The sequence below is a fragment of the Tenrec ecaudatus genome, chromosome 14 (genome assembly GCF_050624435.1).
Source record: "Tenrec ecaudatus isolate mTenEca1 chromosome 14, mTenEca1.hap1, whole genome shotgun sequence".
Lineage (NCBI taxonomy): Eukaryota > Metazoa > Chordata > Mammalia > Afrosoricida > Tenrecidae > Tenrec > Tenrec ecaudatus.
This window is the reverse complement of record NC_134543.1, coordinates 44,851,671-44,860,129: the sequence shown is the minus strand read 5'-3', so window position 1 is coordinate 44,860,129 and position 8,459 is coordinate 44,851,671.

Sequence of the window (8,459 nt, the reverse complement as noted above, 5' to 3'; positions counted from 1 at the left end):
TTAAAAGTACAGATGGAAATAGTTTATTAAATATTTCCTTCAAAAATGTATAGTTTTGATAAAAGTGTAATTTAAACAGCAAATTTTTGCGAACATATTTATAACAGAATTGGTACCACATACATACAAAAATAGAGCAAATAAGGGAGGTGCAAAATATTGTGGTAGCAATTGCTTATATCCTTCTCTATGTTTAATGGTGTCTGACACATTGCTGGATATTAATCAATACTTGGTTGTGAGTGATGTATTAATTATTCTTTCTGATGGTGGGTCATTGTGATTCACATCAAAGTACATGAGCAGAAATTATTGTTTTAGCTCATTAACAGATTTCAGATGTAATTAGTAGCAGTAATAATTTTTATTATGAAAATTTATTTATTATGAAATTAGTCATAGTCTCTTTCCCAAGACCTATTTTAAATGTACTTTCAAGATGATCAACTTATGACCATTAAATGACATGAAGAAAGCCCTATTGAACCTAAGAAGACTCAACATCTGAAGTGTATATATTCCTTTCATAGATCCATGGGAACTGAACATAGGTACAATTTTAGTAGATGTTAGATCATCTTTGGTGTTACTGAGGTTTTGAACTAAATCCCTTCTAAATTTCCTTTACCCCACTTTTCCAACATATGTCAAGGCAACTTGCTTCCCAAGTATGAAAATCTGACTCTGAGAAGGATCTTTAGATCTTCATATTAAAATGTAAATATCTACTTTAGGTAAGGTTACCTTAACTATGATTTTCACTGGATGGCACAAGACATAAAATAGTAGAATTTTAGAATTTAGCCTTCAGATGTGTGTTCATCATTGTGAGTAGCTGTCGTCTGGTTGGTAAGACTCACAGTGACCCTCTGTACAACAGAACGGGAACACTGCGGGGTCCTGCCCCATCCTCCCTGTTATGCTTGAGCTCACTGTTGCAGTCACTGTCTCAATCCATCTCGTCTCGGGTATTCCTCGTCTACTGTACTGGATAGGGATGTTCTTTTCCAGACACTGACCACTCCTGATAAAACGTGCAGAGTATGTAAGACAAAGTTTTACCATCCTTGTTTCTAAGGAGCATTGTGACAGTGCTTCTTTCATGACAGATTTGTTTGTTCTTCTGACAGTCCATGGGATTTTTTATATCCTTTTCCCAACACCTAATTCAAATGCACCAGTTTTTTAGTCTTCCTTATTCAATGTCCAACTTTCACATATATATGAGGTGACTGAAAATACCATGACTTGAACCAAAGCACGTTAGTCCTCAACGTAACACTCTGGATCTTCAACACTCTGTTTACTTTTTATGGATATGTGATGACCATAACACACAATCCAATGGCTCCAGAATTTCAAGAAAGGCTGTGCAATTGTTGCCACAATCACTGTTGCCAGGCTTTCCCCCACTTCTTTTACACAATGATGTTAGATATAGATTCGCTCAATGCTATCCATTGTTTGATTTCTTGACTGCTGGTTCCATGAGCATTGATTGTGGATCCTAGCAAAATTAAATCCTTGATCATTTCAACCCTTTGTTTATCATGATGTTATCTATTGGTCTAGTTGTGATGGTTTGTTTTCTTTACATTGAGTTGCAATCCATACTAAAGGCTGCATTCTTTGATTTTCAACAGCAAATGCTTCAAGTTTTCTTAGCTTTCAGCAAGCAAGGTTGTATCATCTGTGTATCACAGGTTGTTAATAAGCTTTCTTCCAACCTTAATGCCAAGTTCTTCTTCATTTGCCCAGATTCTTAGATTGCTTTCTAAGTATATTGAATAAGTATGGTGGAAAGATACAACCCTGACAGACACACATTTCCTGATTTTAAACTATGCAGTATTTCCTTTTTCTGTTCAAACAAATACCTCTTGGTCTGTGTACACACTCCACATAAGCATAATTGGAATATTCTTCTCAATGTTATGCATTGTTTATTATGACCCATACAGTCTAATGCTTTTGTATAATCAAACACAAGCAAACATCTTTTTTTTTTTTATTCTCTACTTCCAGCCAACATCCATTTGATATCAGAAATTATATCCCTCATGCCACATCCTCTTCTGAATCCATCTTGAATTTCTGGGAGCTCCCTACTTATGTATTGCTACAAAAATTCTTGTTTATTTGCAGCAAACTTCTAGTTGCATTTGATATTAATGGTATTCTTTAATAATGTTCACATTTTATTGGGTCACCTTCTCTGGAATGAATACAAATATTGTTATCTTCTAGTTGGTTGGCCAGGTAATTGTCTTCTAAATTTCTTGGCATAGACAAGAGCGTGTTTCCAGTGCTTCATCAGCTTATTAAAACATTTCGATTGGTATCCCATCAATTCCTGGAGCCTTATTCTTGGTTAATGCCATCGATCCAGCTTGGACTTCTTTCTTTATGACCATTGGTTCTTGATCAAATGCAACCTTTTGAGATGGTTACATGTTGATCAGCTATTTTCTGTATAGTGACTCTGTGTCTTCCTCCCATCTTCTTCTTCCTGTATTATTAAATATTTTGCCCAAGGAATCTTTCAATATTTAAACTAAAATTCAGGTTGGGATTTTTATCAGTGCTTTTAACTTGATATATGCTGAGTGTTTTCTTTCCTTCAGGCTTTCTATTTCCAAGTATTTTCACATTTCATTTTTCTACTTTGTCTTCTCAAGTTGGCTTTTGAAATTTTCTGTGTAACTCTTTTCCTTCATCATTACTTCACTTGTGTTAGCTGCTCTACATTAAAGAATCATTTCAGAGTTTCTTCAAACATCCACTTTGACCTGCTCCTTCTTGTCTTTTTAATGACCTTCTGATTTCTTCATGTATGATCAAATTTTGATGGCATGCCACAACTCATCAGGTCTCTGTCATTAGTCTTCAATAAGTCAACATTGATATTGAGATGTTCTCTAAATTCAGTTGGAATATACACAAGGTAGTATTCTGGCTCTTGTAGACTTGTTTTAATTTTCTTCAGCTTCAATCTAAATTTGCACATGAGCAACTGATGGTCTATTCCACAATTGGCCTTTAGTCTTATTTTGACTGGTGATACTGAGCTTCTCCATCATCTCTTCCCATAGATTTAGCTGATTTGATTCCTCTGTATTTGTTCTAAGAAAGTCTACAAATACAGTTGCCATTTATGTTGTTGAAAAAGGTATTTGCACCCATCTAGCTCAGAAGCAACAAAGCCCACATGGAAGAACCACACCAGCCTGTGTGATCAAGAAGTGATGAAGGGATCAGTTATCAGGTATCAAAGAACAAAAAATCAAACCACTATGAATGAAGGGGAGTGCAGATTGGGGACCCAAGACGCATCTGTAGGCTGGACATCCCCTTACAGAAGGGTCATGGGGAGGAGATGAGCCAGTCAGAGTGAAGTTTAGCAACCATGTAACATACAACTTTCCTCTAGTTCCTAAATGCTTCTTCCCACCCCCACCACCATGATCATGATCCCAATTCTACCTTACAAAACTGGCTAGAACAGTACACTGGTACAGATAGAAACTGGAAACACAGGGAATCCAGGGTGGATGATACCTTCAGGACCAGTGGTGTGAGCGGTGATACTGGGAGGGTGGGGTGGAAAGGGGAACTGATTACAAGGATTTACATATAACCTCCTCCCTTGGGGATGGACAACAGAAAAGTGGGTGAAGGGAGATGTTGGACAGTGTCAGATATGACAAAATAATTTATAAATTATAAAGGGTGTAAGATGAAAGGGGAAGCAGGGAGTGATGGGGAAAATGAGGAGCTGTATTTGCAATAAAGAAGTCACTGGTCCTGCAAAATTCTATCATATGATCTTGGTTTCTATCACCAATGTCATTATTTTTCAATTACTGTTCTTTTCCGTTTCCATTCCAATCACCAGTAATGATCAATGCATCTTGATTGAATTTTTGGTCAATTTAAGGCTAGAGAAGTTGGTAGAAACCTTCTATTTCTTCATCACTAGCTTTAGTGGTTGGTGCATGCTTGAATAATAGTTGTATTGACTGGACTTCCTTGCATGTATACAGGTATTAGCCTATCACAGACACTAGTGTACTTCAAGGTAGATCTTGAGATGTTCTTTTTGATAACTAACGTGATTCCATTCCTCTTGAATTGATCATTTTTAGCATAGTAAGCCATATGCTTTTCTGAGCAAAATGGCCAATACCAGTCAATTTCAACTCACTAACGTGTAGTATATCAATCTTTGTGTTCCATTTTGTTTCTTAAAACTCTAATTTTCCTAGCTTCATACTTCACACATCCCATGTTCCTATTACTGGTGAAGGCTTGCAGCTGTTTCTTTTCATTTTAAAACATGGCCCATCAGCAAGTGCAGGTCCCCAAAGTTTTACTCTCTCCACATCATTGGGGTTGAGGAGACAACTCTTCCTTAGTCATACTTGGAGTGTCTTTCAACCCGTGGAGTTCATCTTCAGCTACCATATGTGACAATGCCCCATTGCCATTCATACAGTTTTCAGTGGCTAGTCCTTCAAGCCGATCCACATTGGAAGCAGTAAGGCCAGAGCCCTCCTTAGAGGTGAGGATGGCAAGACTTCTTTACATACTTTGGGCATATTGTCAGGAGGGACCGGTCCCTGGAGAAGGACACTATATTTGGTGTAGAGGATGGGACTGTGAAAAAGAGGAAGGTCCTCAGCCAGATGGAGTGACCCAGTGACTACAACAATGGGCTCAGACATAGGAACAATTGTAGGATGGCACAGGATCTGCCAGTGTTTCATTCTGTTGTGCACAGGGTCACTGTGGTTCAGGGCTGACTCAATGGCAATGAACAACAGCAAAAATACGCCCTCCAGAGTGGACAGCCGATTCCTACTTTGTCATCTGATCTTTGTCTGGAAGTTCTGCTGAAACTTGTTCATCATGGGTGACCTTGCTGATATTTGAAATATTGGTGGCATCGCTTCCAGCAACACACAGCCATGACAAACTGACAGATGAGTGGTGGATATGTGTTGGAGATAGTGGTAAGTAAAGAGAGAGAGAGAGAGAGAGAGAGAGACAGAGAGAGAGAGAGAGAGAGAGAGAGAGAGAGAGAGAGAGAGAGAGAGAGAGAGAGTAATGAGGCTTTTAAAGGATATTTTTTAGGTAACAAGCCTTTCTTTGAAATCAAACTGCTTAAATGGGCTTCTATTTTACCTACACTTAACTTTGTCCTCCTTACTACATTTTACTAAACTTACCAAGAGAGGTTACTTGATGATTCATTGGCAAAAGACCCAGTAATAGTTTACAAAAAGTGAAAAGATGAGCCCCAGTGAAAAGAGCTCCCTAAGTGACCACATTCCTAGCACCAAACTAGAGTTGGGTTTTGTTAGGTTTTAAATGACATAACAAATAGGTTGCTATGTCATTTTACACTGGAAGCTAGTTTCAATTCCTCTTTGTAAATATGAAACTGATGAGAAAAATAATTTCACACTTCCACTTTTACTTTCCTAAAACCTCTTCACTATACTGCAGCAAAAGCAAGACATAAATCCCCAGAATAATAACCTACCATGCTTTTCCATCACACTCAGGGACCCTGACTACATCACACTCTCCTTGGTGGGCTATGCCCTGGGCATCCAGAATTCTGCCTGCTCCTTAAACAGTGAGCTCCTCCATGCTCACTGTCACTTCAGGACCTTTGTTCTGCCCTGGGATGCTCCCAGATCCTCCCAAAGAGGCTTCCTCCCATCATTCCAGCCTACTTGGTTGTCACCCACTCCAATAGGTCTTCTCTGACCCACCTGCTTACAGAAATCCATATCGCTCCCACTCTGACCAGCCAGCTCACACTTGCCCTGCCTGTGTGTGTGCTCCTCTGCACCAAAAACCCATTGCCAATGAGTAGTCCAACTCATAGTGACCCTACGGAACACAGTGGAATGCCCGCTGGGTTCCCAATGGGCATTCTGTAAATCTTTACAGCAGCAGACTCCAACTTTTAGTAGCAGATGAATATTTGAACCACGACACCACCTAGGCTCCTTCCCTCTACGCAATGGCCTTGTTTATTTTCTGTTTACCCACATGTCTTAGTCTGGGTTCTCTGAAGGAGCAAAATGAGTCCAGCTTACATGTATATATGTGTAAATATGGAGAGATGCCCTTCAAGAACATGGCTCGTGCAATTGTGGGGAGCGGGCAAGTCCTAAATCCATGGGTCTGGTGCAGACGGGAAACGTGTGCTGGTTCATGGGTTGTGGGGGCCAATTCAGGTCAGATGCTGAGAAGAGTGCGTAGCCTTGAGAAAGAGAGTGAGAGGAAGACCGTCAAAGCTGGGGATCCAGGGCTTTGAAAGGGGAAGTCCCTGTCTTTTCCCTTCAACTGACTGGATGATCAGATCAGATCACATAATGGGAAGTGGTTGCATTGTATGATGTATAGAAGAGTATCCAGTCCAGTGTCTACAGAACTACTGAGACGCTCCATGAAAACTGCATTTTTTAACCATAATATCCCCAGCATCTAAAGCAGTGCTTGGCATATTTCTGGTGATCTGTATCTATTGAATGACTAACTGAATGAATGTATAGTGTGTCAGATTCTCTAACCTAAGTTAGATAAATACTATCAAACATCAAATATAACAATGAGGTGTTTGGGTTCTTCTTTTGACCCACTATAAGAAGAACGACGTAAGAGTTTAGTTTCTGTGGTAATTAGATATCATGTCAACTAACCACTCCTGACGAGGGGTGGAGTTCAACCTGTCAATCAAGTCACAGCCTGATGATGCCCTCTTGGGAGTGTGGCCTTTTGATAAGGGAGAAGCTGGAGCTTCCTTCTCTCTCTCTTACCCCTTCCTCCACTGGCCAGTTGGCTGGGGCTCTGTGTCTGCTTCAGGGATCCCATGTGGGCCGCCTGCCTGTTTCCACAGACCTGACACCCACGCAGCTCTGCACCCACTGGCTGTGATCCTTCCTGCTTTCTACTGTATTTTTCTGTGTAGTCCGGCTGCAGTGATGGGTCAGAAGAGGGCCCCCGCTAGCATTGAACTTATGGACTTGAGGTGAACGGAGCTGGGATGACTACTTGATCTGGAATTATTTCTTGACATAAGGCTCTTTCTTGTACCTAGATGAGTGGCACTGATTTGTTCCTCTAGACAACCCAGCCTAACACAGGTTCAAAACCAAATAGTCACCTTTGGAGTAGAGGGTATGAAGGAGAGAACACACACACACACACACACACACACACACACACACACACACACCCGTGAAAGAGCAGCACTGCTGGGAGAGGCAGAACAGGACAGCAGAAAATCATCTTCTTCCCGTGATGATTCATCAGAACGCATGAGGCAATGTACCTTGCCACAGGCCCGCGCTAAGCTGAAAATCTGGCCATGATAACAAGTCTTTGACATGGCACAAACAGTTGACCCTTCATCTACTAACTAAAAGATCCGTGATTTACACCCACCTAGAGGCCCCTTGGGAGAAAGACTTGGAGACCCGCTTCTGAAATGTGGCAACCATGGAAAACCCTGCAAGAGCACAGCTCCTCCCTGAAACGCATGGTCACCGTGAGTCGTCACCCGCTGGACAGCTGGCCCCTCTAGCAGGAATTTCTAACTCAGCGGTGGGATAGATGAAATACTGAGTGGATATGTCAAATCATTTACAATGTGTTGTTTTCATTCAAACCTCACACACCATCTGGTTAAAACTAACAGTTATGCTTTGTTGTACATCTACAAATAATGTGCTAAGTTCATTATGTGTGGCATCTCATCTGGTCTTGTAAGGTAGGTACTATGAATCCCATGTTCCAGATGAGGAAACCAAGGCTGAGGGGTAAAGAACTTGCCCACAGAGTGGCGAGAGCAGAGACGGACTTGGGCCCAAGTCAATTCACTAAGAGGTCAAGAAGCATCCTCTTTAGCTAATCTGTTTAAAATCTTTCTTACCTATTATTGTTTGAAGATCTTCAAATGGAGCAAATATTCTCTCCTCCCCCACAGTTCCCACCTCTCCTTATTGCATACATTCTGCCTGATCTAATGTAGGGACTGCCTGGCCCCACTCATAGGTATGTGGGTTTGAGTCTCTGATGCTCTGCTGCATGATTTGCATTTCATGGCTACTGCTCCACAAAGAGTCTGCCTACCATGCTGGTACCAGTGACAGCCTCCATTGAGGCTCTCCAGGGATATGTGATGCTAGGAGGAGACAATGAGTGGTGTGTTAGCATCTGCCTTGCTGAATGAAATTTCTCAGGAGAGTGTGCTAGGAGTCCTTTTGTGGATTAGATTGAAGCAGGGGTGAGGAACCTTTTTTCTGCCCAGCATCATTTGGATATTTATAACATCATTCACAGGCCATACAGACTGATCAATTTAAAAATGAGCCTATGGTATTTGGTCAAATATCTGATTAACTCACCCCTAATGTAATGGCTGGACCTGCTTCTCTTTGGTG